Source organism: Calypte anna, chromosome Z (genome assembly GCF_003957555.1).
Source record: "Calypte anna isolate BGI_N300 chromosome Z, bCalAnn1_v1.p, whole genome shotgun sequence".
In the NCBI taxonomy this organism is placed as follows: Eukaryota; Metazoa; Chordata; class Aves; order Apodiformes; family Trochilidae; genus Calypte; species Calypte anna.
Genome location: NC_044274.1, coordinates 15,407,326 through 15,429,182, shown reverse-complemented (window position 1 = coordinate 15,429,182; position 21,857 = coordinate 15,407,326). Strand labels below are relative to the sequence as shown.

The 21,857-nt window shown below is 47.4% G+C and overlaps 1 long non-coding RNA gene across 1 annotated transcript; it reads left to right on the top strand.

The window, feature by feature from the left end:
* The first annotated feature begins 1,643 nt into the window (after nt 1–1,643).
* LOC115599916 lies at nt 1,644–21,633 on the top strand. The gene is made up of 3 exons (XR_003988690.1): nt 1,644–1,948; nt 6,509–6,519; nt 21,622–21,633. It is a non-coding gene; the product is annotated as an uncharacterized LOC115599916 (long non-coding RNA).
* Nucleotides 21,634–21,857: the final 224 nt, after the last annotated feature.

Here is a 21,857-nt window from a genome sequence, read left to right as displayed (position 1 = left end):
GGGGATTGGACTAGATGACATTTAAGAGCTCGCCTCCAACCCAAATTATTCTGTTACTGTGGGATGATTCTAAGACTACGGGAAGCGTGATTCTGGGGAAGAAAAACAAAAACAATGAAGCCCTGGAGTGGCTCTAACAGAGCATGATGTGGACAGACTGGACCAATGCCTGCCTTGAGATGTCGGCAAAAGCTCCCCAGCTCAGCATCCCCCTGCCTGAGCCTCACACAAATTCCCAAGTGCCCCAGCCACTGCTTTACACCGGTGTTTGAATTTTCTGGGTTTTCCCTATTTTTTCTGGTAGTACCAACCTTCTCCCATCCAGCAGAAAACAGATTCATGGGATCCGTTGAGGGAGATGATTGGCTACTCGAGTAACAGCCGAGCAACTGAGAGGTGAAGGACTGATGTAGGCTATGAGAGCCCCTCAGCTTCTTCTCTGGTCCACAGCAATACATGAAGGGGCTGGGGGGAGCATCCAGAGGAGAAAATGATGATCGTAAGGGCCTGCTGAGGACAACCAAGGCACACCCATGGGCACAGCCCATTTCAAAATACCCACCCAGGTTCCTCAGACACACCAAAAGACAAAAAGTGTCATACAGGAGCGGAGATTGGTAAGAACAACTGAAACTAAGGTGGTTGAAACATCATGAAAACTTTATTAGCATCTACCTCTCCTTCTAATCTAACTACAACTCGCTTAACCATTAATGGCGTTAGTAAATAGTCACTGATGACCTGAAGCAACCTTTCCTTCAGCAGTCACAACACTTTGCTCTACTGACTGTATTCCTGCTGTTTGAGACTTGCCAAGGTCAAGGTTTCACACCCTTCTCAGCTCAAGGGCAGAGTGCTGCCTCTTCAAGGTCAAATCCTTCCTAGCCTAAGGCAGTCCTTGCCACCTAAAGGAACCTTGTTTATTTGGAGGGTGGTTCTGGAACAGGCTGCCCAGAGGGCCTGGGAGGCTGTGCCTGGGGCAGACCCTTCCCCAGCTGGCCTTGCACCAGGTGATCTTCCGAGGTCCCTTCCCACCACCTCTTGGAGTCCCTTTTTCGCCACAGGATGCCAGGCCCTGCACCTGGCACGGCTGTGGGACCTCTGTCAAGGACCACGACTCCTTGACACTCGCCGTTCTCCAGACACACTGCGGCCTCCATGCTGACGGCACATTGTTCTCCTGGAGGAGGCGGGGATGTCACCCTTGGTGCTTTGACCTCGACCCTCAGCCCAGTCTCCCCTCTGTTAATGGTTGATGCTGCTGCGCTTGTTGCCAGGTCCTGGGATGCCGGGTCCTCCTGACCTGCCTGGTTCTCCTCCTGGGACACCTCCTGCAGCAAACAGAAATGATACAAAGCTCATCGCCTGCCCTGGGAACACAACCTGCAGGAAACGGTGAAGCTGGTGGACAGAAAACATAAGGAGCTGCCAGCTCTGCTCCAGGGGCCCTCCATGTGCTGCTGCAAGCCCTGGTGACAGTCCCGGAGCAGAGGGAGGGGTGTACAGCAGGTCAGAACAAGCACCTTGTGCCCTGCCGGGGTTCCCATCCAGCAGATCCTCTCTGCCAGCGTCCACGTGTCCCTCAGCAGCTGCCCAGGCACCACCTCCAGGGTCTCGTCTGCCCTCGGCTTGTCCCTCTGCCCCTCAGGTGATGGTCAGGGGGGCCAGCGCTGTGTTTCCCTTCCTGGCAGGGGGAGTTACCGGGCCCTGCGCCCGGCACGGCTCTGGGACCGCTGCCGGGATCGGCTCCTCGCAGCACGCTGTGCTCCAGAAGAACTGCGGGCTCCACGCTGGCGTCGCTCTCTTCTCCTGGAGGAGGCCAGGATGTTTTCTTCAGGGCTCGGAGCTCGGTCCTCACTCCTCCGCCCGCTCCTCCGCTGATCCCGCTGTGCCGGCTGCCTTCTGGGGCTGCGGGACCTGCCCCGGGACTGGCCCCTTCTCCCCTGCTGTCGCCTTGAGGAATTCCTCCGTGCTCGCCGGTGCCGCTCGCTCCTCCCCGAGGAGACCGGCCTGTCGCGGTCAGGCCTGGCAGATCTTCCCTGGAGGGGAGCAGCACCCCGAGCCCTGCTCTGCTGCTGCTCCCGGCTGCCTGGGGAGTGCTGAGCCTGTCTGCGGCCACGGAGATCCAACCTCTGGGACCTTTGTGGGACCCTTTCTTGGGCTGCGGCATGGCCATCGAGCAGCCTCAAGGGGGACCTGCTTCGGACCCTCTCTTGGGTCCCAGCCTGGCCATCGAGCTGCCTCAAGGGGGACCTGCTCCGGACCCTCTCTTGGGTCCCAGCCTGGCCATCGAGCTGCTGCAAAGGGGAAGTACTCTGGATTATCATTAGGCTCCTTCTGTTTCCACGAAGTTGATGCCATGGGGACGTGCCTTGGACCCCGTCTTGGGCTTCGGCATGCGCACCAAAATTCTGCAAAAGGGATATGCCGTGGACCCTCTCTTGGATGTCATCGCTGCTAAGAGTGTTCCACCTATCGGATGGGTGTAAGTGGCTCTCCCGGGACCCGGCCAGGCCACCATCTTGGTCCCAGTTTTCAGGTCCCTGCGTCTGGGGGCCTTCGCGGTGCTCCTGCCTCATTTCTAGAGCATTACGTTGGGCTTGCTCTCGTCTGAAAGCCTCAACACTAATGATCTCATATAGGTGGGGTCCCAGCTCACGGAAGACACAGCGAAAATATACGTGGCAGACGGGACAGGTGGAATTTGTTTGGATCCACTCCCAAATGCACTGAAAACAGAAACAGTGCCAGCACCTGCCCGTACAGGCTAGGTTGCTGATGGTTTCCCTGCAGATTGGGCAGGTGTTGTCAGAGATATCCAGCAGCGAGGGTGCAGGCATCTGGTTGGTGCTGGCAGCAGGGGAAGAGGAGCCCTGGGTGGGCAGGCTCTGCCTGCGGCCATTGAGATCCCAACTCTGGGACCTTCTTTGGATTAACTCTTGAGCCCCAGCATGGACATTAGCGTCCTGACTCTGGGGTAGGCTCTGGACTGACTCCAGGGCCCTGACCTGGCCACCACCTTGGCCCGAGCTGGCAGGACTGTGGGGCTGGTGGCGTGAGGGATCCCACTGCCTCCTTTCTTCAGCAATACGTTGAGCTCGCTCTTGTCTGTAGAGCTCAACATTGTGTATCTCGTATCTGTAGAATCCCAGCTCTCGGAAGATTGAGTCAAAAGGCCTTCGGCAGAGGGGGCAGGTGGAACGTCTGACGGCCCACTCCATAATGCACTCGAAACAGAAAGAGTGGAAGCACCCACTCGCGCAGGATCTGTTTCTGATGGTGTCCTGGCAGATGGAGCAGATGTCCTCAGAGACATAGGATGGCCAGGCCTGGGGCACCTGACTGGAGCTAAAAGCAAAAGAGGAGCTGTCCTGGGCTGCCAGTTCCTCCACCATGTTGATATGGTTTGCTTGTCCGTGGGCTGCCTGATCCTGGCCTGCAAGACGTTCCTGGTCTGTCAGAACCTCCTGGGCTGACGGGTTCTGATGGTTTGCCTGGCCTGAGCCTGCCAGGTCCTGGACTGCCGGGACCTCATTCTGTGCCACCTCCTGCTGCAAACAGAAGGGATACAAAGCTCATCACCTTCCCTGGGGACACAACCTGCAGGAAGCAGCAAAGCGGATGGGCAGAAGCACTGAAGGGGTGCCAGCTCTGCACCCTGCTCTAAGGGGAAGTGTCCCTGCCCATGGCATGGCAGGAGCTTGGGACTGGGTAAGCTTTAGGATCCCTCCCAACCCAAGCCCTTCCATGCTTCTCTAGTTCTCTGACACTAGGACTCACCTCTCCGATCGGCGGATGCAGGAACTGGAAGTGCCGGAAAACGTTGCCCATCTACCCAAGAAGAACAACACACAGATGGGGGTGCAGCAGGTAGGGACCTGTGCCCTGGGCCCTGCCGGTGTCCCCGTCTAGCAGATCCTCTCTGCACTCTCCTCAATCAGATTGCGGGATGGGGGTCCTTCGTCTCCCCTCCTGCAGACCACTGTCCTCCAGGTGTGAGGACAACCCTGTGACTGGTCAGGGCTGCAGCCGGCCTTAAATAGCCTGTTGGAGTCATTGTGACTCTCTGGTGACAACACAATGTTGCTGGTGGCCACACCCAGGAGACGTGAGCCCCAGCCTTGGGGCTGGGGACTGAAAGCCCCAATTGACAAGCGTACGGTGTCCGGTGCGGAGATCCCCAGGACAGGAAAGAGATGAGCATAGTGGAAAGAGTCCAGGACAGGAGCATCTCTGTGCTGAAAAAAGCCGAGAGTGCTTGCGGTCAAGGGAGCCGATGTGCCTTGAGCACACACAGGCCCCAGCCAACCTCCAGTTAGTTCTCCTGAAGTCTCTTAATCACCAGGAAGAAAAGGAGAGAGGAGAAAGAGAAGGTGGATGAAATGCAGGAGGAGGAGGAGGAGGGAGAGGAGTGGTTTGGAATGGTTAAAGTTTATGTAGGAAGTGCCCAACCCCCTGCTAGGATCATGTAAACTGACAGGAGTCTAGAGCTATACAGCATACACTGGAGCTAGTGCAGGGTTACCTTTATAATGCTGGAAATGAATAGCTACTTCTCAAGCACAATTCTGCTTCAAAGGTACATTCCTAAGGCAGTAACATGAATCATCCTTAGTAGGTGCCTGTTTCCAGTACTGTATCATGTGGAGCAGGACCCATTTCCATCACACTCATTGGCAGTACAGTGATGAAGACGTTTGAGTTCCTTTTCTGAACCCATTTGAACATGCTGTTTCTGTGTCATGGGAAAAATTGGCAACCTGGGAATCTTGTTTTCTCCTGCAACTTTAAGAGAGTTATTTGCTTTGGTTGCTTGGTTTCCAGCATGGCCACAAAATGGCCCAGTGGAGGAAATACTTGCAGTAGCACTTGGTTATTACTGCAGTCTAAGAAAGCCTTTTTTTTCGTACACTTTGCTGCTAACTTTTGTCACGTACCACCTCAGAGAAATGCAGAGAAAAAACAGGAATTCTGAATTTGAATATTACCCCACTGCAATGAGATTCTTTCCCTAGAGGTCAAAAATAGTAACAGTCATTTATTGGAAAGAACCTGTGTAATTCTTATTTTCTAATAGTTGTTATCCCAAATTTCTATGGTGAATTCAGTTAGGGACTTCTGTGTCCTTGTCACTTGTAGGTGCCACTTACCATTTGGAATTTAATCCTTCTGTTAGCCCAAACGTCTCCCTCTTTCTAACACCTGCCCTGTACTTCTTAGGACACACATTCTCTCATAGCCACATGGACTCCAAAACTGAAGGCAACAATGATGGCAATGATGGTTGCAGGGGATTCAGGTGGTACAGGACAGAATACCTGTATGGAGTGGTTCAATTCAAAGTGACACAGACATATTTCCCAAGGGCTCACTGTAACATTTCTCATTCCTTCTAAGCTTGGCTTCTGGCTCCATGTTCTCCATGCATCATAGTGGGTATGCTGGGTATGTCTGTAGTTTTCCAACTTCTGATCTACAAGTCAAAATTGCCAGCATTATTTGAATTCCTATGCAAAGCTCTTTCCTATGGAAAAAACCTTACTACATCCTCTGAGGAAGTAAAAGAAAGTAAGGAACTGTGTGCTTTGAGAAATTTGAAGGGTAGTAAAAAGCACAGTACGAATTAATCAAAAATATTTGCTTTAATCTCTTTAGACATTTTTAGTGTTTTGTGTAAATTCAGTCTCTAGGATTTAAATTCCAGAGTCTTTAAATATCTCGATAGTCTTTCAACTGAAGGACAGCTGTGAAAGTTGAAATAAGACCAAGAAAGAAACAAAAACTCTGCAGAAATGTTGTTACCACAACTTCTATAAAGTGCACGATGTCAGATTATTTAGCAAGAAATATGAGCAATGTGGATTCGTCCAACTGAACGCTTTCCGTGTGCCCAGTTTTAACATTTACAGAATTCATAAATGTAGGGCTCGTGACCTCTTGAAGTGACTTGATGTGTTTTTCAAAATTGTCAGAAGGGCAAAGGGTCCGATTTTATGAACGTTTGATTTCTAAAGCTATAAATACTTTAAAAGTATTTTTTTGTGCCCTCAGGCAGCTCTAGAGAGAAGCCAGCCTTACACTGGTGAACCTTACATAGCTAACAAAACCAAGCTAAAACTGCCAAAACTAAGACTCAAGTGATAAACCTCCTTTGCACTTAAGGAGGTTACAGTGTAACTATTCCCCTTAAAGGTGCCTGACGATCATAAACACAAGGCGGAGCTGAAGAAGAAAACAAGTGAAGTATCTGCAGCAATGGCCCAAAGATCAGAAAGAAGGCAAGAAGGGCCCATCTGAATATCCATTTTCATCTGTCATTTGAATGTAGGCGTACATGAGCTCCTGAACTAGGGGGAGAATGCTGGACCCTGAGACAGGCATAGAATTCCCTTATTGGATCTGGTTTTTATTTCAGGCAATGAAGACATCCCTGTTGAAAGCTGTCAGCCGTCCTGAGGTATCCACTGATCAAATTGAATTTGCAATTCAGTTGCTAGTGTTTTAAAAGTTTTTTTCAAGGTTATATACCCACTGATGGTTTTGCTGAGGAAATACTGACAGATAGAGATTTTTCCTTCTGCTCTGCAAAGTTTCCCGGTATCTTCTAAAGTGTGGATGATCTTATGTGGCAACAGAAATACTGTTCCCAAGGGAGATTATTGCAGGACTGCTATGAGTCAAATTCCGTTGCATTTTAATAGTAATTTTACCAGTTATTTGGTCTATAGAAAGCCTGAGGAGTTCAGCTCTGCAAGGAGTAATGCTGGAAACTATTTTTTTCTTCAAAGTTCCCATCCAGATATAATAACGCTGAAAAACTTTGATCTCATGTGAAGTGTTATATGAATTTGAGGTAAGCAGCAATTCTGAAACCTTCAGAAGACAGCAACTCCTGAAATTGCAGCCAATCAGAATTTTGATGTCCAGCTGCATAAATCCAGGTTAGCACAATTCTTGCTTGCAGGGGTTGCTGAAGTGAAATCAGGGCTTGTTCTGAAAGCGTGGATAGTGAGCAGTGAGTCTGTACAGAAGAACTTAGAAGAGCATGTCCCTAACATATGGAACCATAGAATTAAGGGGGAAATCAGGTTGAAGGAACCATGTAATTCAGCCCTCTAGTCCTGATGAAATTGGATTGAGTTGGTCAGGGCATTGTCCCAGAAGAGTTCTGCAGATTGGGAAAGCTGGAGATTGAAGTTTCCTGGGCACCAGTTCAGTGCTTAAGCACCCTTGTTGAAAAAGGTTCGTTTTTTCCCTAATATCTAGTCAGAATTCCCAGTTTCTGCCCATATGTACCTCTGAAAGAAGTTTAGCTTAATATTCACTAAAGCTTACTACTAAGGGTGAAGGCAGCAGTTATCTGCCCTTAAGAGTTCTTTTCTCCACTGGGAACAAGCTCACATCCTGGAGCCTGTACCCATACATCGCATTGTTAATCCCTTTACAAATTTTTGCAGTCCAATCCTTCAGTGTCTGTCTGTCTTATACTGAGAGCCCAAAATCTGTCTCTGAGCTCGGTGCCACTAGCAGAATTTTGGGTTCTTTTATGATGGGTCAATCTACATGACACAAGGCCTGATGGAGACAAAAGAGGCATGCCTGTGTCAAGGCAGGAGAAGGACCTTTACCCAGGAGTTAGGATAGCTCCCTGAAAGAGCTTTAAGCAAAGGAATAAAACCAGGCCCTCAGTAGAGATGAGCCCGTGGGTGGCATAACAGTGTTTGAGGGATGGTGCAGTAAGTGAGGTCCTTTGGTCTGACAACTCAGTAGAGGTAGAGGATGGAGAGCCCTGTGGCAGCAAAGATACAAGCGTCACTGGAATGTTAAGAACCCTGTAAGCACCTGAGGACAGTCACATAGGAATTAGGGGTTGTCCTAGAAAGGAGGTGTCAGGATCAATAGCCCAACTGCAGTTCACCTACCCCAGTGCACATAGCGTGGGCAACAAACAGGAGGAGCTGGACGCCATCATTCAGATGGAAAACTATGTTATAATTGCAGTCATGGAAATATGGTGAGTTCAGGCAGTCCTGAAGCACATATGAGTCCAGGAAGGCTGGACACTCTTCAAGAAGGAAATCTTAAAGGCACAGGAGCAGGCCATTCCCGGGGGCTGAAGTATGGAGGGAAAGAAAAATGGCATGGCAGAACAGAGAGCTTTGGCTGCAACTCAGGAAAAAGAGGACAGTTTATGATCATTGGAAGAAATGTAAAGCAGCTCAGGAGGACTATAAGGATGTTGTGACATTATGCAGGGAGAAAATTAGAAGGGACAAAGCCTAAGGAGAACTTCAGGTGGCTACTGCAGTAAAAGACAAAAAAAAAAAAGAAAAAAAAAAGAAAGAAAAAGGTTTCTACAAGTACACTGAGAGGGGTAAGGAGAATCTCCATCCATTATTGGATGACAGGGAAAATACCGTGAGGAAGGATGGCAAAAAGTCTGAGGTACTTAAAGATTACCTCAGTCTTCAGTAGTAAGACCTATTGCTCCTGGGGCAAGTTCTCTTCAATATCTTTATCGATTACCTGGATGAGAGGATTGCGTGTGCCCACAGTCAGTTTGCAGATGACACTAAATTGTGTGGGAGTGTTATCTGTTTAAGGGCAGGAGGGCACTGCAGGTGGACTGAACAGGCTAAATCAATGGGCTGCGGCCAATTTCATGAGGTTCTACAAAAAATAAGTGCTGGGTGCTGCACTTGGGTCACAACAACCCCAGGCAATGCTACAGGCTTGGGGAAGAGTCACTGGAAAACTGCCCTGTGGAAAAGGACTTTGGCATGTTGAATAACACCTGGCTGAATATGAGCTAGGAATGTGTTCAGCTGGCCAAGAAGAGCAACAGCATCTTGGCTTGTATCAGAAATAGTGTAGCCAGCAGGACCAGGGCAGTGGTTGTCCCCCTGTACTGGTGAGGCCACACCTCAAAAGTTCAGTGTCTTCAGTAGTTTTGGTCCCCTTATTAGAAGGACATTGAGGTCCTGTAGCAAGTCCAAAGAAGCCCAACAAAGCTGGGGAAGAGTCTGGAGCACAAGTCTTATGAGGAACATCTAAGGCAACTGGGATTGTTTGGTCTGGAGAAAAGAAGGCTGGGTGGGGAGACCTTATCACCCTCTACAACTACCTGAAAGGAGGCAGTAGCCAGGGGCATGTCAGCCTCTACTTCCAAGTAACATGTGAAAGCACAAGAGGATATGGCTTCAAGATGTGGCAGGTGAGGTTCAGATTGGGCATCATGAAATACTTCCTCAATGAACAGGTTGTCAGGCATTGGAATAGGCTGCCCAGGGAAGTGGTTGAGTCATCATCCCTAGAAGTATTTAGAAGTCATATAGATATGACAGCTAGGTTGAATTTGGCAGTCTTGTGTTTGTGGTTGAGCTTATAGGACTTTCCTAGCATAGGGTCCCATCTGCGACCCTATGAAAACTGTCTGCAATTCCAGTGAGTCTAGTAAGGGAGGAAAATAATTGCTTCCTGCTGGATATACGTGCTAATATAGGCCTGTACTTGATTCGCTCTGATTGACTTTACGGTGCTTTGGTGTTCCATGTTTAGCTTATGCAGTGAGACTGAAGGGTCTCTTCCTGGAAAGCAGCTCCTGAGCTGGTCAGTCACCAGCCTACAAAGAGTTGCTCTGCACCAGGTCCAGAACATTACATTTGTCTTTATTGAACTTAATGAGGTTTATGCTAGTACGCTCCTCCAGCCTGCCAAGCTCAATCTGAGCGGCAGCCCTGTTGCTGAGTGTTGTTCAGTGCTGCCTTGCTAAAGGCCACAAAAACTGGTATGATTTGGCCGTGGTAAATCTATGCTGACTGTTACTAATCACCTTTTTCTCCTCCATGTGCCTGTAACGGACTTCCACAAAGATTTCCTCCATGAACTGCCGAGGGCCTGCGCGGAAGCTGACAACTCTAGTGTCTTTTCTAGTCTTTTTTGAAGACGGATGTATAGTTTACCTTTTTCTAGTCATTGTGAAACCTTTTCTCAGATCTCCAGGAATTTTCAAAGGTGATGAAGAGTGACACTGAGAGCTCATCTGCTGAAATAAAATTCATGTTGTAGGCAGAATTTAAAGTTCTAATTCATGACGGAGAAAACCAGGTTATACCATAGCATGCAGAGGAAGCAAGGTGTGGTGATGAGAAGCAATACAGTGGAAGTGGAAAAATGCTCAGGATGTTTAAGAGATAGATTTCCAGTTTCTATCTCAAGAGCACTCTGACTCAGTCCCCCTCATCATCCCTTTAGCAGCATCTAAAGTGTGTCCTTCACACACAATAGCTACTCCACTTTCCTTCTTGTGCAGGTAACTTCCTGAGAGTCCTCGGGAGAAACTGGTGTGAAGACTGTTCCCGCTACATCCAGAGCTGATCTGCTGCACTGCATACCAAGGAACAAGGACAAGTAGGAGTGGCCAAGAGAGCTATCTAGGAGGAGAATTCGGCAGCTGCTGGGATGTTCTCAGCAGTGGTATCACCTGACTCTCACTCCTTGGTTTAAGAGCTGCATCAGCCCAACTTTCTGGGTTGTGCTCCTGCTGTCAGGTGGTGCAGAAAGATGATGTGTTCAACACCTTGGGGTGTGTTTTCCTGCCAACCAGCTATTTCACATCTATTACAAGGAAAACAGTAGGCAAGATTGGAATGATACATTGAAATTCGGGCTGTATTAATCAACCTGAAAGAGCTATAGAAGGATTTTCAAAGTTTTTGACAAAAACAACTGAACAACATGTAGGGGAGGTCAGGTGAACCTCTTGAGGCTAAACAAGAGCAAATGCAGGGTCCTGCACCTGTGTCAGCCCAATCCTCACTATCCGTAGGACATTGTGGCTATTACTGAAACTTGGTGGGACAAATCCTACATCTGGAGTGTGGCTGTGGATGGATATAAACTGTTGAGAAGGGACAGGAAGGGAAGGAGGGCTGGAGGTGTTGCCCTCCAAGGTAAGAAATGGATTGGGTGAGAGGAGACATCCCTAAACAACCTCCATGAGCAAGTCAAAACCTTATGGGTAGGAATCAGAGATCAAGGCAACAAAAGATCAAGGCAACAAGGGGAAACCTGTGGACAGAGTCTACTAGGGGCCCCCCAGTCAAGAGAAACCTCTTGAGGAATCATTCCTACTCCAGCTACAGGAGGCATCAGATTCACAGGCTCTTGTCCTGCTGGGGGGCTTCAAGCACCCTGACATCAGCTGAAAAAGTAACACAGCGAGCTGTAGGCCACCCAGGAGGCTCCTGGAGTGCCTCAGTGCTAACTTTATCAGAGAAGAAATAGACACAGCCACCCGAGGTGATGCAATCCTGGATCTATTCCTCACCAATGGAGATGAGCTTCATCAGGGATCTCAAGACTGGAGGCAGCCTTGGCTGCAGTGACCATGCCCCAGGGGAATTCACAGCACTTAAGGGTCATGAATGAGTCAGGACCCAGAATTTCAGAAAAGCTAACTTCCAGTTCTTCAAGAAGTTACTCAACAAGACACCCTGAGAAACGGTCCTCAGGAACAAGGCAGAGGAACGGAGCTGGCAGATCTTCAAGGAACCTGTCCATGGAATACATAGGATCTCAGTCCCCAGGTGAAAGAAATCTAGCAAGGAAGAGAAGAAACCAGCATGGCTGAGTCATGATGCATAAGTCCGTGGAACTCATAAGAGGCATTCCAGAGTCCAGAGGTGTGGGGGAAACAGTTCAGAAATATACAGGTTGTGTATAATTCATTTTTTTAGCAGCTGAATTTGGGGCCATCTGACCACTGCTCTACAGAGCCCAGCGTAATATAGGAAGTTTCCCTATTTGGTGGAAACATGCTCAGATACAATAGAACAAAGTTTACACATCATGAGAATTCATTTTTCCTGTGCATTTTGCAGCTTTTGAAATTGTCATTACTGATGTCCTGAGCAAATACAACTACCAAAAAGGAAACTCAGTCGTTTTGGGAACTGCTGGTTTCTGGAGGATGCATATTCCTGGTTACAATCTGACTCTGAAACCTCTCTATGATGATACCCGAAAGAAGAAAGACTTTAAATGGGACTTACAACAGCAAGCTGCTTTTGAAAGCATTAAACAGAAGATTGTGCAGGCAATGGCCCCTGGACCAATTCAAAGAGGGCCAGGCATTAAAAATGTGCTCTACACCGGAGCCGGGAGTGACGGTCCTACATGGAGCCTTTGGCAGAAAGCTCCAGGAGGGACTCGAGGTCAGCCCCTAGGATTTTGGGGTCAAGACTACAAAGGCTCCGAGGCCACCTACACAGCCACTGAAAAAGAGAGAGTGGCCCCATATAGAATCATAGAATTAGCCGGGTTGGAAGGGACCTCAGAGATCATCTAGTCCAACCCTTGACCCACCGGAGCAGTTGCTAGACCATGGCACTGAGTGCCACATCCAGTCTTTTTTTAAATGTCTCCAGGGACGGAGAATCTACCACCTCATGGGCAGTCCATTCCATAGCCTAATCACCCTCTCCGTGAAGAAATTCTTTCTAATATCTAACCTAAACCTCCCCTGGCACAACTTAAGACCATGCCCTCTTGTCTTGTTGAAGGTCGTCTGTGAAAAGAGTCCAGTTCCCACCTTGCTACAGCCTCCTTTCAGGTAGTTGTAGACAGCAATGAGGTTTCCCCTGAGCCTCCTCTTCTTCAGGCTGAACAGCCCCAGCTCTCTCAGCCTCTCCTCATAGGGCCTGTGCTCGAGTCCCTTCACCAGACTGGTTGCCCTCCTTTGGACCTGTTCCAGGACCTCTACATCCTTCTTAAACTGAGGGGCCCAAAACTGGACACAGTACTCGAGGTGTGGCCTAACCAGTGCTGAGTACAGGGGCAGAATCACCTCCCTGGACCTGCTGGTGACGCTGTTTTTGGTACAGGCCAGGATGCCATTGGCCTTCTTGGCCACCTGGGCACACTGCTGGCTCATGTTCAGCTTCCTGTCAATCCAGACTCCCAGGTCCCTTTCTGCCTGGCTGCTCTCCAGCCACTCTGTCCCCAGCCTGTAGCGCTGCATGGGGTTGTTGTGGCCAAAGTGTAGGACCCGGCACTTGGCCTTGTTGAACCTCATCCCGTTGGAATCGGCCCAGCTCTCTAGTCTGTCCAGGTCCCTCTGCAGAGCCCTCCTGCCTTCGAGTTGGTCCACACCTCCTCCCAGCTTGGTGTCATCTGCGAATTTGCTGATGATGGACTCAATCCCTTCGTCTAAGTCGTCAATAAAGATATTAAACAGAACCGGGCCCAATACTGATCCCTGGGGGACACCACTAGTGACCGGCCGCCAACTGGATGCAGCCCCGTTCACCACCACTCTCTGGGCCCGGCCCTCCAGCCAGTTCCTAACCCAGCACAGGGTGCTCCTGTCCAAGCTGTGGGCTGACAGCTTTTTCAGGAGAATGCTATGGGGGACAGTGTCAAAGGCTTTGCTGAAATCCAGGTAGACCACATCCACCGCCTTCCCCTCATCCACCAGACGGGTCACCTGATCATAAAAGGAGATCAGGTTGGTCAGGCAGGACCTGCCCTTCCTAAACCCGTGCTGGCTGGGTCTGATCCCTTGCCCATCCTGCAGGTGCTGTGTGATTGCACTGAGGATGATCTGCTCCATAACCCTGCCAGGCACTGAGGTCAGGCTGACGGGCCTGTAGTTTCCCGGGTCCTCCTTCCGGCCCTTTTTGTGGATTGGCGTGACATTCGCCAACTTCCAGTCGTCTGGGATGTCCCCCGTGAGCCAGGACTGTTGGTAGATGATAGAGAGAGGCTTGGCGAGCTCTTCTGCCAGCTCCCTCATCACTCTTGGGTGGATCCCATCCGGTCCCATAGACTTCTGGGGGTCTATGAAGGAGTTACAGCTTCTTCAGAAATGATTAGTACTGAAGCACAGCTCCTGCTGGTGCCTCGATTCCCTGTACTGGGTTTTATATACACAGGTAGAGAATCTTCCCTTCATCATGCTAACGATGCTACATGGAGTAAATGGATTGCCTTACTCTCACAGCGAGCTAGAAAGATTCAATCATCCAGAAACTGTAGAAGTGATAACTGATTGGCCAAAAGGCACACACTTTGGAATGCCACCAGAAAAAGTGGTAAGAGAGGCTAAAGAAGCACCACCATAGGACCAGCTACCAGAGAATGAGGAACAAGATGCTCTTTTCACTGATGGATCCTGTTGTCCGGTAGGAAGCCAACAAAAGTGGGAAGCTGCTGTATGGAGCCCTACACGACTAGTTGCAAAAACAGATGAAGGAGATGGTGAATCAAGTCGATTTGCAGAGATGAAAGCCATCCAGTTGGCTTTGGCCATTGCTGAGCAAGGAAAGTGGTCGAGACTTTATCTCTATACTGACTCATGGATGTTAGCAAATGCTTTATGGGGCTGGTAAAAGCAGTGGGAGCAAAACAACTGGCAACACAGAGGTAAAGCTATCTGGGCTGCTGAACTGTGGAAAGACATTGCTGCTTGATTAGAGAAACTTGATGTAAAAGTGCATCGTGTAGATGCCCACGTACCTTCATATCGAGCTACCGAGGAACATCAAAACAACCAACAAGCAGATGAGGCCGCTCGAGTGTTCCAAATAGATCTGGACTGGGACCATTGAAGCCGAAAAAGGCCAAACAAAACTGTTTAGAGACAGAGTTTGAATCTTTAAACAGCAAAGGTATTTATTTTCGCATCCGGGGAACCCCCAGCTTGCGCCGGACAAAGAGTTCCAAAGGGTTAAGGGAAAAGGGGTTAGGGTATTTATACAGTAAAAGGGGGAGGTTACAACAATACTACATTCTTAGTTCTTGCTGACTTCATTAGGTTGTTACAAAGCAATATTGTTACAAGACCCCAGCCATAATTTCTTCTTATCCGTTGGTGATGATATCTTTATAGTCTTCTTGTGCGGATGTTCACATCCTTTAGTGTCCAGCTGGCCTTGGCAGTACCTTGCTTTTAGAACAAGACTTGTTTTAAGAAAAGAGTTACAGAAGAAAAGACTTACACTTTAATTATTTGCTAGCTAGAAATTAATCCCGTTAGGACCTTGTATTGGTTACATTGTTCTAGTAGAAAAATGACATGTCTCAGCTGCTTTGTATGGGAAAGTGAAATGTCTCGGCTGCTTTGTTAGCTTCTTTCTCAGTTTAACCCTGAATTATTAGTAGTTATGAACACAAATTCATTAGCATATATTACAAGTCTTAATTTTTCATTAAGTAATTCACATAAACAGTTTGGCCTGATCCACTCTCTTCTTCACCATAAAGGTGACCTACTTCTAGCTAGATGGGCCCATGACACTTCAGGTCATCAAGGCAGGGACGGAACATACCCATGGGCTTGTGACCGAGGGGTGAATTTAACTTTGGACGCTATTGCACAGATTATTGTGACATATGCACCACAATGAAGCAAGATAAAAGGTTGAAACCTCTGTGGTATGAAGGGAGATGGTCAAAATATAGGTATGGGGAGGCCTGGCAAATCGACTGTATCACACTGCCTCAAACACGCCAGGGTAAGCACTATGTGCTGACAATGGTGGATGCAAATAGAGGATGGCTGGAAACATATCCTGTGCCTCACACCACAGCCTGGAACACCATCCTGGGCCTAGAGAAAGGAGTGTTGTGGAGACATGGTACAGCAGAAAGAACTGAGTCAGATAATGGAACTCATTTCAAACGTAGTCTTATAAGTAGCTGGGCCAAAGAACATGGTATTGAGTGGATATACCATATCCCCTATCATGTACCAGCCTCAGGGAAAATGGAAAGGTACAATGGATTGTTAAAAACTACCTTGAAGGCAATGGGTGGTGAACCTTTAAAAACTGGGACAAGCACTTGGCAAAAGCCACCTGGTTAGTTAACACAAGGGATTGCATAAATCAAGCTGGTCCTGCTCACTCAGACCTTCTACACACAGTGGATGGGGACAAAGTGCCTGTGGTACAAGAAAAGAATCTGCTAGGGAAAACAGTTTGGGGTTTTTTGGGTTTTTCCTGCCTTGGGCAAAGGCAAACCCACTGATGGGGTTGCTTTTTCTCAAGGGCCCGGACACACTTGGTGGGTGATGATGGAAGATGGAGAAGTACAATGTGTACCACAATGAAATGTACCACTGGGTGAGAGTATGTAATTCTTACTCGGTTAGCTTCATCAGTAGAGCATGGAATTTTGGGGGGTCATGAATTTATATCACACATTGACAGCTGTTATGTGAATTATTGCATAAACTAACAGTGTTCTGTGAGTGTTTTTCAGGATGATGTCGTGGTGATGAAACCAGAACTAGGTTCATCAACTGGCATCCAGTAACTTCCTCAAAGTTAACACCTGCAGCCTGCAACTTGTGGACCATGGACATGATGGGTGACAATTGCTCCTTGTTTTAAGGGTCTGCTAAAATAGATGAACATCTGCAATCATAGACTAAGTTACTTTGTGGGTTTTGGTATTGAGAGAGAGTCATAATTTGTGTATAGGTGCATTCAGGGATAGGAGATAGTAAGGACTGGAGCATGAAGCAAATGGTATGGAGTAAGGGGTGGAATGTCTTGGTTTGGGCTTGGAGAAAGGTGATTTTCTGTCTTGTAATTTTTCTTTCAGCTAAGCCTTTTGTCAGCAGCTGCGCTCGCTGAAATTAACAGCAAGTTTCTCAGTCAGCGTCTGCTTCTAGGACTGATAACACTCAGTGTTTACAGTTACAGCTAGAGACTGGTATGCAGAACCGAGGACACTGCTCAGCTCTGAGGAACATTTTGCCCTCCGGAAGGAGAAAAGGAGTAAAGAGATTACACCTGCAACCCTCCTTTAGGGAGGGGCGGACAAGATAAATGGCCAAAATTGACCAAACAGAGTATTCCATCCCATACATGTCATACTCAGTATAAATTTGAGGGATCATGAGGGTCAGACCCCTTCCTGCTTCCCCTTCTTTACCTGTCCCTGTTTGCTTTGGCATCCTGGAAGGATTCCATCCGTTCCTCTGGCTGTGGTCCTGATCCATCCCAGCCTATATCTGTGTGTTCCTGCCTCCAGCTCCCAGCTGCTGCTGACTCCAGGAGGCCAGCCTGGAGTTTCCCAGGGCTGCCCTGCAGCCTCGGTGGTGACATGAGAGGTACTGGGAGAAATGGGAGAGGAACGTGGTATCAACGTGGTAAGTCTCTCCCCCTTATTCTCTCTCCTTTCTTTATCAGGGAGGGGAAAAGGGGCTAATAGGGAGCATCTGTCATTTGGTTTAATTGCCAGGCCAGTGTTAAATCATGACAATTGCATACTTTGCTAACAAAATTTATGGATTGGCTTTTGAAAGTCAGTGTGGAAAAGAGTCAAGGTCAAAACTATGTTAGAGTTATGCATGGGTTTCTCTGGACTTCCTCACCTAGCCTCTGCTCTGCAGCATCTTTTTAGAGGTGTTTAGTTTTAATTCTTTCAAACAAGCCGCTTGTGATTCTGCATATGAAGTGTATGAAGTATGAAGGCCAAGTGTCTGAGATTTCTTAGACATTGTTCTGTTTCTAATCTTAAATGAACTATGATGAAATTACGGACAATTTGGAAAACCACACCTTATATGGAAATGAGCAGACTTAAACACAGAACAAAATTTCATACAGTAAATGTATCTCATTTCAAGACTATCTGGGTTAACTTCCCTCCATTTAAACAATACTTTTGGCATTGAATTTTGTAGAGAATATAACAGTAGAGACACTGTACTTTGCCCTACTACAGTTTTTGGGAGAGACGGCCGGATGGTATCAACTCCCACTTGGTCCATACTACTATAGGCACCGTGTGGTTAAAAATGTGGACACCGCTGCACAGGGAAGTCACAGTATCTCTTGTAGGGAATCTGTATAAGTGAACATACCATCTTTGTGTCTTTGGGTTGGAATGTGATTCTTCAGTCTAGCTGTGTCCATTGGAAAATTATGCTGGACCTTGGCTCAGTCTCAAGAGAGGAAGCTCAAAGGATTTGTACAGTATTAACTCCAGCAAAACAAAGTGCAAAAACGGCAGCAGTTGTTTTTTTTTTCCCAGTAGCTCCTTCTGTAGCATTTCATGAACTCCAGGTATTTTTGCTTTACTGTGAAGTGGGTCATTTTCTGCTCTACAGGTCTAAGCACTACACCACTGAAAGCAAACAAACAGTTTTGGCCTGGAGAAGGACTTGTGCTCCTTTTACTTCCCCAGCCCAAGTCTATGAATAGGGACATGACAAGAAGCCTTGAAAGGGAAGCTTCAAGAATGCTGCACTGCTGAAGGAAAGGAGAGATAGCAGTCAGACAGCTTGCTTTTGGGGTTTGTGGACCTTGTCTGCTGTCCCACTTAAAGTTTCCATCTCCTTTCTCATCCCATTCAAGAACAGCTGTACTGTACTGGACCAAAGTCTCCTGGTCTCCACAGGTGGGAAGTCCTTAGAAAGCGTAAGAAGACTGCAGAAATAGGCTGCTCAAGTTTTTTCAAGACTTGTTGATGGCTGCTGTTTAGGGACATCTCCTCTCACTCAATCCGTTTCTTACCTTAGAGGACAACACCTCCAACCCTCCTTCCCTTCCTGTCCCTTCTGAACGGTTTATATCCATCAACAGCCACACTCCAGATGTAGGATTCGTCCCAGCAAATTTCAGTAATGGCCACTATGTCGTAGCCTTCCAGCAGCACGGTGCCTTCCACCTCTTCCGCTTTGTTGCCCATACCGTGGCCCATACCCGTCTTCTCCAGGACAGTCCCCAGCATTTCGGCAGCACAGGCAGAAGGGAGTGGAGTGCAGCTGGAAGGAACCTGCAACAGACATCTCGTCCAGCTGCCCAAACGCTTCCGAGCTGACCAAGCATCACATTACATTGCACTGAAGGCTCCTCAGCTTATTGAGTCTCAGTGTTGTGGGGAAACCTCAGGGCAGGACAGTGACTGGCCTCTCCAACACGTGCAGTGTGAGCAGGGGCTCCCTGAGGCGTGGGAGGGGCACCTCCAGGTCACCCAGCTGCTTGACAGTGATTGTATGTAATTTAAATTCAAGAATATCTAACTACACAACTTTAATATCTAATGCTGGTTTTGAGAATTATAGAGTTATAGGATGGTTTGTGTTACTGCACTTATTACGAAAGGAAGGCAAAAGAGAATTACTTCAGATGTACTGAAAATTAGCAGCCATGACTTTACTTTTAGAGAGGAGAGAAAATTCAGTACATTGAAAAATTTATTATCTAATCGCATTAGATTAACTAAAGGTATGCAATTTCCCCCAAGATAATTAAAGCAAAGATATTGATAGGAGTTCATGTTGAAGGCTGAAAGAGGTCCACGACACATTTTACCTAACAAACCCAAGTGAAAAAAAATCAGAAGACTTATGAAGCTCACTGTCGCAGTGCGAGACGGGGACCCAGTTTGATGCAAACAAATTGTCCAACTTTATTGAATCAAAAGGCAATATTTATACACTAATCTAAGAGCTAATGCCACGTATACATATTGCTGATTGGTGATTTCTACATCTCGTTACACACGTTTTAACTTGATTGGTTACAAAGCATTTAGCAACAATTAACTAACAAAGCTTGTCTTTCACACATTTGAGCTTCTTTGTAGACATTACAGTCGTGCCGAGTCCCTTAATCTAATCGTCTTGCTTACTCCTTAACCTTCGAGTGTTCTAACGTACTGTTCCTTGCGGTTACAAAAGTTGCTTCAAGCAGCACTGTCCTTGCACGTAGCCCAAGGCTTCTGTTGAAATTATCAGCAATTGTTCGGTGCTGACAGTCTGAGGCTGTACTGCCTCAGCTCACTAGTAATATTTCACAAGAATAGGACTTGTCAAACTCCATTTTTTCAAAGTAACACGCATAAATTTAAGTGCTGCAAGTTAGTTAGTTTTTACTAGTCTGCATTTTGTAACAGTAAGATAAATATCATGGAGCTCTATGTGATTCTTCTCAAACAGCATAGAATCTGCTACGAATAAGTCCAGTGAAAGAAATGGGTTAGTACATACTATTGCAACTCTCTAAGCAAAATCCTTGGGAATTATTGAAGGTTCAGCTACAAGATGGCCTCCCTGCCATGGGCAGGGACACCCCTCAGCTAGGCCAGGTTTCTCAAAGTCCCATCCAAGCTGATCTTGAACACTTCCAGGGAGGGGGCATCCACAACTTGCTTGGGCAATCTGTTCCAGAGTCTCACCACCTTGTACTGAAGAACTTCTTCCGAAGTTCTAGTCAAAAACCTGTTCTCCTTTGCTTTAAAACCATTTCCCCTTGTCCTGTCCACGGGACAGGCTCAATAAAATTCACCCTCCAGCCTGCCCATAGGTTCCCTTCAGGTATTGGAAGGCAGCTAGAGGGTCCCCTCCAGAGTCTTATCTTCTTCAGGCTGAACAGTCCCACCACCCTCAGCCTCTCCCTCATAGCAGAGATGCTCCAGCCCCCGTATCATGTTTTTGGCCCTTCTCTGGAGTCATTCTAAAAGATCTACGTCTGTCTTATGGTGGGGGTGAAGCACAGCTATCTACTCTCAACTTACTTGTTTTCATAAAAGCATTCTACCCATCTAAATGAAACTATCACTCCCTTCTGGCATTATTTAAGGAAGAGAAATAGGCTGCAGACTCTAGTATGACGTGATGTTACTAGTGAGCTGTGCATCTCTTCACAGTACTTGCTGTTATACATCTCTACAAAATGAAATTCTTCAGAATAGTTTAACTGCAACATATTGAATGGGCTAATTCCTACTAAAGCTGAAGCATTTCTAGATTCTAGCAACCGAGACGTTACTCCCACTGCAGACTTAGTTGGCCAAAATGACAACTTATTCTGAGATTAAAAGACATTTACCTGCCCTAACACTTGCACACTTGTAGAACTACCTCCTCACTCATCTGTCTTGAGGGACTGCCCCATTAGTTATTCTGCAGGTTCCCTCCTGCTGACACAGCTGTGAAAGGACCGGGCTTTCAGACTCCAGAGAATAGTTTCAGAGACTCGTTTCCATTGAGAACAGTTAATGTGTTTCCAAGAGCAAAGCTTTGCCAGGGAAACCCAGAGAAAAGTAGGAATTCTGAATTGCAATATTCCCCGATTTAAGAAATATTTCTATCCTCTTTTTTCCTATGTTCATCAAAACACCATAATCAAAGAACAGTAACAAAGAGGATAAAGGAAGTGTGCTGTAAATGTGTGTTTTAGTTTGAGAGGACCAGGGTAGAAAACCGTGCGTGGAACATCACCAGCAACTGCCCACTGATTGATGTGGCAGTGATAATGGGGAGCAGCTGAGCCTACGGGGAGGAAAGGATGGGTCAGGTGACCCAAATGGATCAATCACGGTATTCCTTCCCATAGTGCTCAGTATGAAATGGCTCCCAAGAGAGCCTTCTGGTGGCTTCTCTGGCTGGTATGGTAGATAAGTTAAGGCTTGTTAGGTGCTGCTTGTCTCTCCTGTTGGTCGTTGCTCCTTCTGCTCCTCGCTTTCTTCCTGGAGAAGAACATTATTCAGCAAGAGAGAAAACCTTCTGTTTTCCTAAGCGGGACCAGCTCTGTTGCTGTAAGACTTTTGCAAACTGTGACTGAGACCCTGGCCTTGGGTATCCTTATCTGGTGCCCAGTCCAGTGTGGGACTTCTCCGGTTGGGATCTACCAGTTGAGGAGGATGATTTCCATATTTAACCTATTTTCATATACATTTGTAATTTGCTGTTACTACTTCATCAAACCTACCCTAGTTTTTCTTCCAGCCTTAAGATGTCCCTCCCTTATTCCCTTTTTCATCTTCCCCTGGGAGGGCAGTGGAAGAATTACAGAAAGTCACCTAGCTACTGTCTGAAAATGTGTCAAGGGGGAACACAT